Source organism: Zingiber officinale, chromosome 9A (assembly GCF_018446385.1).
Source record: "Zingiber officinale cultivar Zhangliang chromosome 9A, Zo_v1.1, whole genome shotgun sequence".
NCBI classification, from domain to species: Eukaryota; Viridiplantae; Streptophyta; class Magnoliopsida; order Zingiberales; family Zingiberaceae; genus Zingiber; species Zingiber officinale.
The window spans coordinates 117,535,156-117,550,945 of record NC_056002.1 but is presented as its reverse complement, the minus strand read 5'-3'; positions in this window follow the sequence as shown (position 1 = coordinate 117,550,945).

Genomic DNA, 15,790 nt, shown 5'->3' with positions numbered 1-15,790 from the left:
TTAATCAACAAATAAGGAAAGATTTCAAATTTTAAACTCTCTTTTAAACATGTAGATGATTTACAAATAAGGAAAGTTTTTACCAAAAATTAAAATCATCCTTTTAATCTACAAATAAGGAAAGAGATTAATCTCTTCTCTTAATCTTTTGTAGAATGCTATAAAAGGAAATTTTTAATTTTTAAACTCTCTTTTAAAACCATGATATTCACATAAGAAATAATTTTAATAAAAATCCTTTTTAATATTCTAGTGGCCGGCCACCTAAGCTTGGGACCCAAGCTTTGACCGGCCACCAACTTGGCTTATCCACTTGGTCTTGGTCGGCCCTAGCTTGGGTTCCAAGCTAGCTTGGCCGACCCCATTGGATGCGTAAGAAGGTGGGTATGTGGTGGGTATAAATCTCTATATACAAGAGGCTACGATAGGGACCGAGAGGAGGAATTGGTTTTGGTCTCCCGATAAAATTAAGCATACCGTGTTCGCCACGAACACACAACTTAATTTTATCAATAATAATTTATTCCACTAGAGAACTATTATTGAACTACCGCATTAATCCCAAATTACATTTTGGGCTCCTTCTTATTATGAGTGTGTTAGTCTCCCTGTGTTTAAGATAATGAATGTCCACTAATTAAATGAGTTACTGACAACTCACTTAATTAATATCTTAGTTTAAGAGTAGTACCACTCAACTTTATTATCATGTCGGACTAAGTCCACCTGCAGGGTTTAACATGACAATCCTTATGAGCTTCTCTTGGGGCATTCTCAACCTAGATTACTAGGACACAGTTTCCTTCTATAATCAACAACACACACTATAAGTGATATCATTTCCCAACTTATCAGGCTTATTGATTTATCGAACTAAATCTCACCCATTGATAAATTAAAGAAATAAATATCAAATATATGTATTTGTTATTATATTAGGATTAAGAGCACACACTTCCATAATAACTGAGGTTTTTGTCCCTTTATAAAGTCAGTATAAAAGAGACGACCTCTAATGGTCCTACTCAATACACTCTAAGTGTACTAGTGTAATTATATAGTTAAGACAAACTAATACCTAATTACACTACGATCTTCCAATGGTTTGTTCATTTCCATCTTGATCGTGAGCTACTGTTTATAATTTATAAGGTACTGATAACATGATCCTCTGTGTGTGACACCACACACCATGTTATCTACAATATAAATTAATTGAACAACTACATTTATCATAAATGTAGACATTTGACCAATGTGATTCTTATTTCTAGATAAATATTTATACCAAAAGCTAGGCTTTTAGTATACATCCTAATAGTATTTAGATTAGCTTTCTACTTGTTTGTTTATATTTTCGCTGTTTAACTAACAAGTGTAGGAAGAAGCAATCGATTTGGGTGAGACGCTATTTACCCCCCCCCCCCCCCCCCCTCTAGCGGACGTCAAGGTCCCAACAGACTATTCGAGGAGAAGGCTAAAAAATGGGTTCAGATGAGCCCTATTTCGATTGGCCAAAATCACCCAAGCGATCGGAGCAATAAGAGAGCCAAAAGGGAGTTGCGGAGCTGCTGGAGGTGCCCTCAATGGAGTTAAAGGCACCTCCACACCTTTTAGAGGGAAGGCGCCTTCAACCCACCATGGAAGGCTCCTTCAACCCTATTGAAGGCGCCTTAGACTGGGCAAAAGTGAACGTTGGCAAGGATAAAACTTTATCCTTGTTTGCCTCGCTGGAGGTGTCTTCCACCTTGTTGGAGGCATCTTCCAACCTTGGATAAGGTTTACCAGGGGCTATAAAAAGACCCCTGGACTTAAGAAATAGATCAACAACTCCTGTATTTATTTCCAATCTACTTTCTGAGCTTTCAATGAGTGTAAGAGGCTTCTCCACCTTCAAAGAAAGAGATTTTTAGTGTGTTAAATTAACAAGCACCTACGTTGTAACCAAGTAACTATTTTGGCCTCTTCTTTTTAAGTTGTTCATTTATTCTATTTTTAACTACATTACTAATCTGAGTTAAATGATCGGGAAAGGTTATGTTTTATTTCTTAACAGGTACTTCACCTCCTCTTGTCGGCCTACCTGGCCCAACAGGCATCAATCTTTTACAACGTTATCGAACCTCGCCTGTATTCGTATCCATGTCGAGATCTTCATAACAACTCCAAGAGAACAAAATTCACCTTCGAAAGGTACTAGCCACGAGCAAAGGAGAATAATCAAGAAGAGGAAGAAGAAGCAAAAGGAAGATCTTCTTCCTTTGGGTAGCTCACAACAACAAGAGGAGAACCTTTTGTTGTGGTTGGTGGCAAGAGAGAGGGAGAGGGAGAGAGAGGTATTGGATTTAGGGTTTCAAAACCTAATCAAGCCAATAATCAATTGTGTATTAATTTTTTTAACCATATTAATATATAGTCTTATTTAATGAGTTGGGTTAGAAAGCTCAAATCTAACCCATTATGCCTTAATAAAAAAATTAACCTATCAACCCCTTGGTTTGGTTCATAACTAAGCCAAGTTGGTTCATGGTTAAATTAAATTGGTTCATGACTAAACTAAATAGGGTCCAACTCTTTTATAAGAGATGTGACTCATTTGTGCTTCTATTCTGACAAATATTTTCATATTTATCTTATGTATGGTCCAACCAAACATTTATCTCTTGATCTGAGAATCCTATTCTCTAACTTATTTTATGTCTTTTAGAGACTCGTAGTGCTTGTGATCCAATAGGTTCCTGATTTATCCTTGTCATCCATAATTAACTGCTTAATTATGGAACAATCATGAGTGACACCTAGTAGTACATCTTGATCCCCAATTAATCGAAAAATCACAGTTGATCTCAGAACTAATTCTGAACCCTTCAGCAGTTATAGTGAGTCATGCCTTATTCCTTTCACTCATCTTATACCCACTTGATTCAGGTAATGGTCTATGTATCTGCCCCCACTAGGTTGACTATGTTATACCTAGCCCAAGTAATATTTTCTCATTTTGCATATTCAAATTACAAATGCATGTATACAGGAGTCTCATACTCTTAATATGTGATGCTTTGACCAAAGACTTTGAGTAATAATCCTAACAAATGACCATAAGGTATATGTCTCCTGGCAAGAAACAATGAATCCTCTGTGAGCTTTCCAGACACCTTCGGATACTTCGACTTATACCCAATCATCTCAGGTCCACACCTCCAAGAGATGTTTACTTAAGATGTCAAAGTATAAGTCTTCATTGTTGGATCATGAAAGTCAATAAAGGGGGGGTGAATATCGATTTTAAACTTTATCGAGAGATTACGCAGCGGAAAAATGTATAAGCGAAAAGTAAAGAGCAATGCTAACACGGTTCGATTTACTTAGTTCGGAGCCTGTGTCGACTCCTACTCCAAGGCCCGCACACAAGGGTGCTTTCGATGGGTAATTCACTAGCAATTCGAAACTTATTACAAATCTAAGTACAGGAAATGCTAAAATAAACTCCAACAATAATAATAAAGAAAAGAAGAAAATGGAAAGACACTTTGTCGGAGTAGCGTCGCAATGTCGCAGGAGCGCAAGAATGCAGATTATGAGTTGATGCCTCTGACTCCAGCCTTGACCCTCCTTATATAGGAGGTTCGGGCGCCCTGAAGTGACGTAGTCGAGCCAACCAGTGAACTCTACGTGGCACAGCGACATTGGGGATAAAACTTTGCCTCCGGGCACCCGGGTACCTTCCGAGTGTTCGAACCTTGATTTCCAGCAGCTTCCTTCCTGCAAGAAAACGTTAGTCCGAGGCACTTATATCTCCTGCAAAACAGATTATTAGCACAGTTCATAGTTTAACAGAAAGAGTATTAATTAGATTTCGTCTCTTCGAGACCAGAATCTAGTCAAGATCTTGACTTAGAGTTCCGAAATGGTTCTAAGTAGGATCGACGCCTAAGTTCCCTTCCCGGGAACGCGTCCTCACAGTCACTCCCCTCCAGTGACTTACCTTTACTTACCTGTCAGACATCAGGTCATCCCTTCGACCCGTCTGGACTTCGTGCCAGCTATCCGGTCAACCCGTCAACCTAGCTGGACTTCGTGCCAAACGTCCCGTCAACCCGTCGACCCATTTGGACTTTGGGCCAGGTATCCGGTCGGCCCGTTGACCTAGCTGAGCTTCGTGCCAGACATCAGGTCAGCCCGTTAACCTGTCTGGACTTCTCCTGCACACTCGGTCAGAGTGTTAGATAACAACGAAACTAACTTAACCTATTTTGTCATTCATCAAAACCTGTGTTAAACCGTTAGTGCTAACCACACCAACAATCTCCCCCTTTTTGATGGAATGACAACTTGGTTAAGTTAGTGTAAAATGCAAGTAAAACAAGCATTAACAGGTTTTTAAGTTAGTTTTTATTTTCAATTTGTTTTAGCTAACTTAACCACCAAACCCTCCCCCTTTGGCATTCATCAAACATAAACATGGATAAACTAATCATAAATACAAAAACATTGCAAAAAGAATGCAAACACAAATCAGATCGACTCAGGGGAGTTAAATAATTAGAAGTTTTGCTTTAAAAAGTATCTCTTATCCTTTTCAAAATGGCTAAGTTATAAGAAAGATAACATAGAAAGAGTAATTTTTAATAACTTTTCCAAAATAGCTAAGTTTTGAAAAATGACTCAGTTAGAAAGATAACTAATTTAACAACATATTTTAGTAATAAGTTTGCAGATTAATTTTCAAAAGAGAATTATTGCAATCATAAATTTATAAAAGCTAATTTTTCAAGTATAAGTTAAAAAAATCCAAAATTCCAAACATAAGTTTATATGTTCCAAAATGTTTCAAAATAAACTTGAACTTGAAACATTTTTCAAACATAAATTCTATAAAGAAAATTTTACAAAAGTAATATTTTCAAAAATCAGGTAAAATTCAATATTCAAAATCTAATTTTTCAAAGTTAAATTTGTGAAATCTAATTTGCAAAAATAAGTTTCTATTTTCTTAAATTAATTTTCAACATTAAGTTTGAAAAATCATAATTTCAAAACTAAGTTTATAATATTCGATTTTCAAAAGCAGTTTTCAAACCAAGTTTATAACATACAATTTTCAAAACCAAGTTTTAAAAAAAAATTAACATAAAACTTAGTTTTACAGAGGTTATGTTTCATAAACACATTTCTAAGACATTTTTAGAAGAATATTTTCCAAAACCTAATTTCAAAAATATTTTTAATAAAAAAATGTGAAAATAATTATTGCTCCCCCTAAACCTGACATTATTAAAATAAAGCTTTTGAAAATATTTGTTAAGAATATTTAATATAAGATTTTCAAAGTATTTTTTTAAAAAAAAAATTGAGGTAGAATTTTCTAAAGAGATTTTAAAACGAAAATTAAAAAAAAAATAACACTTAAGGAGATAATTAAAAAAAATAAACCTCCCCTTAATTTATTACTCTCCCTTAATTTATTGATCCTCCTTATTTTATTACTCCCCCTTAATATAATACTAAGGTTTGGGTGTGTTAAATTTCAAAGCCCAAATACATTTTTCTACCTAAGTGTTCTAGGGGATGATTTAGCAACACTTATATTATTATCTCTATATCGTTGATATCCTTGTTTAATTAGATTAATTAATTAATCCAAAAATAATTAATTTTAGATTCAGGTGTAATAAGTTAAACTTTTAGTTTTAAGGTAAAATAAGATAAGTTATTATTAATTCAATAACAGTCAATCATTATCGATAATTGGTTAACTTTTAATTGATTTAATAAAATAATTTAAATTTTGTATTAATTGATTAATGAAAGTGTTCGTCATAATTTTTCATTTACCTTCTTTAACACTTAAGGAGATAATTAAAAAAAATAAACCTCCCCCTTAATTTATTACTCTCCCCTAATTTATTAATCCTTCTTATTTTATTACTCCCGCTTAATATAATGCTAAGGTTTCGGTGTATTAAATTTCAAAGTCCTAACACATTTTTCTACTTAAGTGTTCTAGGGGATGATTTAGCAACACTTATATTATTATCTCTATATCATTGATATCTTTGTTTAATTTGATTAATTAATTATTCCAAAAATAATTAATTTTAGATTCAGGTGTAATAAGTGAAACTTTTAGTTTTAAGGTAAAATAAGATAAGTTATTATTAATTCAATAACAGTTAATCATTATCGATAATTGGTAACTTTTACTTGATTTAATAAAATAATTTAAATTTTGTATTAATTAATTAATGAAAGTGTTCATTATAATTTATCATTTACTTTCTTTTAAGTAGGATTAACTTAGTTTAAAGTTAGAAGTACTTTGAAGTTGAGTTTATTGAAGTTATTAAAATAAGTTAAGTAATGTTTCAATTTAAGTCAATCTTTAATTATGTTAAATTAAGATAGATTTAGAATTAATTTTAATTTTACTTTAACTTTACGCATAGGTTTAACTTAATTTAAAATTAACTATTAAATTTAAGTTTGAATTTAATTTTACTTTATTTTTCATTTTCATTTTAGTTTAACATAATTTTTAGGATAGTTTTTTTTATTTAAACTAAAAATATTTGTAAGTTAATGTTAATAATTTTTTTATTTAATTTTTTAAAAAATAATAATAATTTTTTTAAAGAAGCTTAAAGGTTTTTAAAATGATTTTTAAATAATTTTTAAAATATTTTTTTAAAGGTTTTTAAATAATTTTCTAAATAATTTTTAAAAGGTTTTTTAAAATAATTTTTTAACGAATAAACTTTTAAAGAATTTTTAAAATATATTTTTAAAAGATTTTTAAAATAAATTTTTAAAGAATTCTAAAATGAATTTTTTTAAAGAATTTTTAAAATCAATTTTTAAAATATTTTTAAAATGAATTTTTAACGAATAAATTTTTAAAGAATTTTAAAAACAAATTTTTAAAGATTTTTTAAAATAAATTTTAAATAATTTTTTAAAATGAATTTTTTTAAATAATTTTTAAAATGAATTTTTAAAAGATTTTTAAAATGAATTTTTAAAAGATTTTTAAAATGAATTTTTAACAAATAAATTATCAAAGAATTTTTAAAATAAATTTTTAAAGAATTTTTAAAATGAATTTTTTACAAATTTTTAAAATGAATTTTTAAAGAATTTTAAAAATAAATTTTTAAAGAATTTTAAAATAAATTTTTAAAGAATTTTTAAAAATAAATTTTTAAAGAATTTTTAAAATAAATTTTTATGTTAAACGGATTCTAAAATTTTAAGTTAATTTTTTTTTTAAAACGTAATTTAAAAAAGATTTTTAGTTTTTTATTTTAAAGTAATTTAAAGTTAAAATACTTTTAATTTAATTTGAATTTAATTTATTTTATATTATTTTAATTTGAATTTAATTTAATTTAATTTTAATTTTACTTTAATTTAATTTGAATTTAATTTAATTTAATTTTAGTTTATTTTATTTTATTTTAGTTTTATTTTAGTTTTAATTTAATTTAATTTTAATTTGAATTTAATTTAATTTAATTTGAATTTAATTTAATTTTAATTTTAATTTAATTTGATTTAATTTGAATTTAATTTCCTTAGTCATATCACCTGATCTAAATTTTCAAACAGGGAATATCGATAGAGGGGGGTGAATATCGATTTTAAACTTTATCGAGAGATTACGCAGCGGAAAATGTATAAGCGAAAAATAAAGAGCAATGCTAAAACAGTTCGATTTACTTGGTTCGGAGTCTGTGTCGACTCCTACTCCAAGGTCCGCATATAAGGGTGCTTTCGATGGACAATTCACTAGCAATTCGAAACTTATTACAAATCTAAGTACAGGAAATGCTAAAATAAACTCCGACAATAATAATAAAGAAAAGAAGAAAACAGAAAGGCACTTTGTCGGAGTATCGTCTTAATGTCGCAAGAGCGTAAGAATGCAGATTATGAGTTGATGCCTCTGACTCCAGCCTTGACCCTCCTTATTGTAAAGCCCGAAAAATTCCCAAATTTATTTTAGAAATATCCTAAGATTTTTCTAGATTTTTAGGATATTTTTACATAATTTTTTGAGTACCGGAAGTAGCAAAAACAAATAAGTCGCAAAATGGTTTACGCGGGAATCGAACCCAGGACCCATCGGAGCCTACGACTTATTATGTGTTCCGGAAACCAAGTGAACCCAGCAAGGCCGTGCTGAAAGGATAGGAAATCAAATATATTTATATTTGATTTGGGAGAAATAACTATTTGATATAAATAGAAAACTTAAGTGGGATTAGTTTATTTCTTTTGGGTTCGGCATTTTCTCTCCTCACCGAAGCCTTTCTCTCCCTCTCCCGTTTCTTTCTCTCGGCGCAGCAAACAAAGCCAAGGAGATCTAGGGTTCCTTCCCTAGGATCGTGTGTTCACTTTCCGGCGACAACACCAGCACGAAGTCGGTTCTTCTCCGCGAGAGGAACGCGAGGACGTAAGTGGTTCGTCGAACGGAGCAGTTTTTCCGAAAAACCTAGCGGATAGAATCATAAGAAAACCTTGCGATTGAAGTAAGAAACCCCTCACCTGCAGTATAATTGCTCTCGCTTGTTAGTTTTGGCATTAGTTCGGTAGTTCTACAGTTTTCAGTTTTAGGGTGTGCTTTTAGTGCACACCAAGCATTCGGTAGAATGCCCAGTTCAGAAGGATGCACCAGTAGGCGTCCTAACAGCATGAAAAATGTATTAGAAACATTTTATTCAGCTTATTATCAGTTATTACAGCTATATGGATCAGATATCCATTGGGTGGGCTCCCACAGTAGCCCTAGGTTCAGATAACCTAGCTCTAGGTTCAGATAACCTAGAACAGCAAAGTAAAATAAAACAGTATTCAGTATTTTACTTTTATTCAGATGACACTGTACTTGGATCAGATATCCATGGGCTGGACTCCCACAGTCGTCCCTAGGTTCAGATAACCTAGTAACCCTGCTGGATTCGGAACTTGCAATCCCGGGTCTCGTAGGGATGCGCGCACAGTAAGTACAGTTGCCAGGGCCCCAGCAGCATGTTTAGTATTTTCATCTATTATTATATATAGTTTTTCCAAATATATAATCAGTGATGGAAACACTAACTTAGTTTCAGTTTCAGTTAATTATCTCAGTTAAGTTTCATGATTTGAGTTCATGACCAGTTAGATGTATATGCATGACCAGTTCAGTATTCCTGCTTAGTTTCAGATACAGTATGCTATGCTCAGCTTGTTTGTATGCCATGATTAATTCAGTACATGTTTGTATGTCATGCTATGTTGCCATGCTCAGTTCAGTTTTCAAACAGCATGTTTTAAAAACATAATCGCATCGTTGCATGTTTTTGTGAGGTAGATGGTTTCTTACTAAGCTTCTTAGCTTACAGATGCTACTTTTCTTATACTGCAGATACCGATAAAAGAAAAGTGGACTAGCGGAGGCTGGAGGGCGATGCTACGATGATGTGTGTGTGCAAGGGGTCTGGAATAAAGATCCTTGGGATCTACACGCTTTTATTTCAGTTTTAGTACTTAACATGTCTAGTTTTATGACTTAGTCTTGTTACTAGGTGTTATAGCTTAGTAAACTATACCTTGTTTAGTTTATCATGTTTAGAATGTTAGTATTTACATGCTAGAGTGTTTTTCATGTATCTAGAGCTTGTGTATGTGAGTTTTGGCACGAATCAGTGCTAGAAATCAGAAATTCTGATTTCGTTTCAGACTATCAGAACCTGGATCGGTCATCAGACCGATCCAATGCCATTCCTTTTCCTGGATCGGTCAGCCGACCGATCCAGATGGATACAGTAGCCTACTGTATCTCCCTGGATCAGTCAGCCGACCGACCCAGCATCGAACAGAAGGCATCCTAGCGTCTCCAGGTGCCTGGAACGGTCTGCAGACCGATCCAGCCTCTGCTGGATCGGTCTGCAGACCGATCCAGCAAGGCACAGAATCGCAGAAAGTTTGATCGATCCGTGGATCGAACAGCAGCTAGCTGGGAAGTTAGCTTTGAGTTCTAGCTCAGATGGGAGGTCAAGTATCCTCCTTAGCACATATACCCCAACCGGAAAGGTCTTGAACCCTTCCTTATAACAGCATGGGGGTACCAGTTGTCAGTTTAATAGAGTCAGTTAGTGAAATTTCATTTTTTCCCAGTTTCCGCACAGTACAGCACAGTAGCTTCAGTAGTTAATGTAGCGTTCCCAGCTCACAGCTTAATACCCAGGAGTTGGGTCGTTACACTTACATAGGAGGTTCAGGGCGCCCGCAACCCTTCGGGGCGCCCTGAAGTGACGTAGCCGAGCCAACCAGCGAACTCCACGTGACACAGCAACGTTGGGGATAAAACTTTGCCCCCGGGCGCTCGAACCTCCGGGCGCTCGAGTACCTTCCGAGCGCCCAGACCTTAATTTTCAACAGCTTCCTTCCTGCAAGAAAACGTTAGTCCGAAGCACTTATATCTCCTGCAAAACATATTATTAGCACAGTTCATAGTTTAACAGAAAGAGTATTAATTAGATTCTGTCTCTCTGAGATCAGAATCTAGTCAAGATCTCGACTTAGAGTTTCGAAATGGTTCTAAGTCGGATCGGCGCCTAAGTTCCCTTCTCAGGAACGTGTCCTCACAGTCACTCCCCTCCAGTGACTTACCTTTACTTACCTGCCAGACGTCAAGTCAGCCCTTCGACCCGTCTGGACTTCATGCCAGCTATCCGGTCAGCCTGTCGACCTAGCTGTACTTTGTGACAAACGTCCGGTCAGCCCATCGACCCGTTTGGACTTCGTGCCAGCTATCCGATCGGCCCGTCGACCTAGCTAGGCTTCGTGCCAGACATCATGTCAGCCCGTCAACCTGTCTGGACTTCTCCTGCGCACTCGGTCTGAGTGTTAGATAACAACGAAACTAACTTAACCTATTTTAACATTCATCAAAAGTTGGGTTAGACCGTTAGTGCTAACCGCTCCAACATCCATGACCAAGATGACTTGTATACCTCAAGTCAAAGGAAACTTACACTCGAGCTGCGGCAAGAACTTCATAGACATATCTATATATGTAGAGAACCAAATGAAATCTTATAACAAGTCACTCCAATGAACTAGTTATCATAACTAGCATTCATGTTTAACTCTCGACATCCTAATGTCTTCAGCTAGTGAGAAACACCTAAGTATATTTCTCTCAGACTCGGACGCTTACAACTCACTTGATTCTTCCTCGTAGCATTATCCTCATGCCTTCGAGCCTTCTTCTTTTGGCTCTCGCCCCTCAGATGCATTCAGGCTCGCGGCTTGTCTCAATGTCATCCTTCGCGTATGCCTCGAAGTGTGCTTCCCTCGGCTTGCCCTTACTGCCTTATCCACGATCCCTCAGATGCTCCATCCTTCACCGGACCCGAAGCCATCAAGCTGAGTCATATATGTATCTTACAAATTTGCACAAATCGAATATACATATCAAATATAAGAGTAAACATAACTTAAACATTTTGCCCAAACATCAAAACTCATGGTCACACCGGACTCTCAAGATTGCTTCCAACAAGTTCTAGTACTATGACACTAAGAGGCTTCCAAAAACCTATCATCTAATACACATTATTCTCAGTATCTCTATTATACTTGCATATTGTATTCATATTTGTGCGAATATGTTTGTTCTCCGATAGTTTTCAGGGAGAAGAACTATATTAGATTGGGCATCATCAGCGATTAAAGATCGCGGACCTTGGAGTAATAGTCACTGGACTATAAACTAAATAAAACCAAGTTAGATTATAGTATTAAGTACACAGAAAATTTTTTTAAAAAAATAGGTGGTCACGGGATATGTGAGGTAAGGAGTGCAAAATATATATATATATATATATATATATATATATAAAAGTTTGAATTAGGAATTAAGCAGATCAAGCACATGAGCCCATTGAATTTTGTCATTTTAAATTTTAAGTGAAACTTTTTCTTTTCTCAACCTGTGGGCCAATCCGAATCCATCACAGACCGATTTGTTGGACCCATCTCAAAATGAATCGATAAAATCTCAACCAAACTTACTTAAATTGATTGACGTGGGGATCAATTTGACTCATCCAACCAAATTGACAGTTGTATTGCCAAATCTAGACGACCCTGCAGTAGTATCAAGATTTAAAAATTAATAAAATTTTCATATTCATATTATTATTACTGGAATTAATTATTTCATTTAGTGAAACCTCTGGGCATACTTGGCATATATACTTTTTTTTTAATCAATAGCACACAGGTCAAGCTTCCATTTTACGGCACTTAAACTAAAAATATGCTTAACTTAGAACATTAAAAACATAATTTTCTATCTAGATTTGGTTTGCTTCTATGCCCCAAAATGACTTTACCTTTATACCTCGAGATCTAATTCTTTAAAGATAATTTATCAAATAACGTACCTAAATTGTTAAATTTACTAAAAGACGTATGTTACTTTAGTATTTATCAAAGAATATACTTTTTCAAGTATAATTCTCATTTTACCCTCATGACAATCTAACTTTTTCTACCGTTTTTCTTTTCTATACTATTTTTCTCTCTCTTCTCTTTCTTCTCTTTTTTAGGGGCATGCATAACATATGAATAGCATTACATAAGATTTAATTAATTTTTTAATAATATTTTAATACATTTAAAGAAGCCAAAATAAATAATGGATAATATATTTGAACTTCTTGTAATCTCAAAAATCCATTGGAACTGAAATGAGTGTAATCGGAGCTCTCTAGATCCATTAGTGGATTTCGATCAAAATCCACTGATGGACCTAAAGAACTCCGATTGCACTCATTTCAGTTTCTATAGATTTATGATGTTACAAGATATTCAAATATGGTATCCATTAGTTATTTCAACTTTTTAGAGTTGTTAACATGTAACAAAAAAGAATCATCAAACAAGCCCAACGTGGACCTAATTGATATGGAATGATATTAGGCCCACGTTGGGCCTAATATGATTCCATATCAGGCCCAACGTGGATCTTTTTGATGATTCTTCCATTTTACATATTAACATCTATGAAAAGTTGAAATAGATATCATATTTGAACTCCTTGCAACCTTAGAAATCCATAGGAACTGAAATTAGTGCAATTAGAGCTCTTTAGGTCCATCAGTGGGTTTTGACCAAAATCTACTAATGGACCTAGAGAGCTCTGATTGCACCCATTTCAGTTCCTATGAATTTTTGAGATTGCAAGGAGTCCAATGGTACTGCCCATTACATATTTCGACATCTCCAAATGTTGAAATATTATTAAGAAAATCAACTAAAATATAAACTAATTCATATCAAGCTCACATTGGGCCTGATATTAAATTATGTCATACCCACGTGACTCTAAACTGTAATTATATAAGATAGACTCCTATATATTGCTTTGGAGAAGGGATTTTTTAGCCATTACTTTTGCTGATGTGATTCTTGCTTATTGAACTTGTCATTTGGTTCCTACAAAATTAGAGTATAGACATACTTTCCTTAGTCAACTATAAATTCAAGTATTATCTATATGCAGTTTAAAAATATAACGTTTTACAGGAAAAAAAATATTTTTATTGAAAAGGAGATACTTCATCTGGTTGGATTCATTTCACAAGTTGTTTATCATATTTGTATGTTCCAGTAAATTTCTAAAATTATAAGAAGTTCAAATATGTTATCCATTATTTATTTTGATTTCTTCAAATGTATTAAAATATTATTAAAAAATCAACTAAATCTTATATACGGTTATTCATGTGTTATGCATGTTTATAAAAAAAGAGAAGAAAGAGCGGAGAGAGAAAATAGTAAGAAAAAAAATGATAAAAAAAAAAAGTCGGATTGTTAGGAAGGTAAAATAACAATTGTATTTGAAAAAGTACACTCTTTGATAAATATTAAAAGACCGTATATCGTCTAGTAAATTTAAAAATTTAGATGCACTATTTTATAAATTGCCGATTCTTTAGCCCGCATACAAATTGTTGAGGGAAAACATCAACTTAACTTCGATTTCAAATATATATATATATATATATATATATATACAAATTGTGAGAAAAATCAACTATTTCAAATATATATATATATATATATATATATATATATATATATATATATATATATATATATATATATATATATATATATATATATATATATATATATATATATATATATATATATATATATATATATATATATATATATATATGATGTTGTGATGGATCGTGCTGATGATGCTTTCTCTTATGACTCTGTATCGATTAACACGAGTCAAAGAGTTCGTTGAGATTCATCCTGATAAGATCTTTCAAATGCTCAAGTCACCATCATGCTTCGAATGAAAAGAGAGGGGAGAGAAAGAGAGTATGAAAAGCCCTTTTCACGGAATGTATACGTGGTATTTATAAGCGTGTGGGTACAAAATATCCGTAGAGATCATAGAAGCATAAAGAAACATAAAGAAGAGATCATAGAAAAGTAGGGATCGTGATCCATGTTCACGTCATACGGTTAGACCAGAGGGCTCAACTTGGCTTGAAGTAAAATAATAACTCACACTAGTTTGGTAGCTTGACTAGTTCGACAGCTCAGACGAGCTCGATAGCTTCAACTTGCTTGGTAACTCAAATTAGTTCAGCAGCTCGGATGGCTCGATTACTCAGGCTCGGCCTAGCGTTATGATGAGTCAATATCTGATAGCTAACCAAACTAGGATGGAACATGTAAGCGTGTGATCTAGGCTGGGACTAATATAGTCCTCGGGGTACGATACAATAGAAGAGTATTAATTTATTACTTAAATATTCATGATTTAATTGAAATCATTTTCAACTATGACGTATTTGGAAATTAAAATTTTCATTGGACCAAACTGATTGTCCTATATATTTGTGTGTGTATAGTGTTTATGCTCTTTTATTTATTGTTATATTTTACTTAACTTTGAATTATATTGTCATAATCAAAAAGGAGGAGATTATTGGTACGGGAAGCATCCGACAGTTGAACCTATGTTTTAATTATGTCAAAGGGTTCAAAGTTAAGTTGTTTTGTTATCTAACAAGTTGAATGAGCTTGCAGGAAAGTTCTAAATGTACTTAGACAAAAGTCCGAGCTACGGTTATGTTAGTGAGAGCCCTAGAGCCAATCATGTGATGGTTACTTTTTGGACTCTTTGTATCATATTCTTGTACATATATTTCTGATATATAAATAAAGGCATTGTGATTATTATACTTGTGTGTATTTGTGCTATATAAATAAGTATAATAATGTCCTAGGGTAGTAGGTTCATATCTATATCAATCGATTAGTTGAATCGATAGTGAGATGATATAGAGAACACTACACTTAATTATTCCTAGTCAAGTATTAACATAGAAGGACAATGTTAATGCATTGAGACTAGCATGTAGGTCAACATGATGACTTGATCTCACAAGTCATGGATATGAGATATCAAGTTGACACATGGGTATACATTGGAGAATGTATACTGAATGACCCGCCATGAGAAAGTATCATGGATCGTTATATGAGTGTCATATACTTTCTCAAGTGACTATTAGTATGACTTTAGTCCTTAGACCTGAAGTCACCATGGTTCCCTACATAAGGAGTTATGTACTTTGGTTTCGTCAAACGTCACCCGTAATTGGGTGGACTATAAAGGCGATTATTGGGTATGTAACAAATTATGCGGAGGGATGTGAGTGATGTAGATGGGATCTATCCCTCCTATATTACAGGAGTGATATCATAGTCT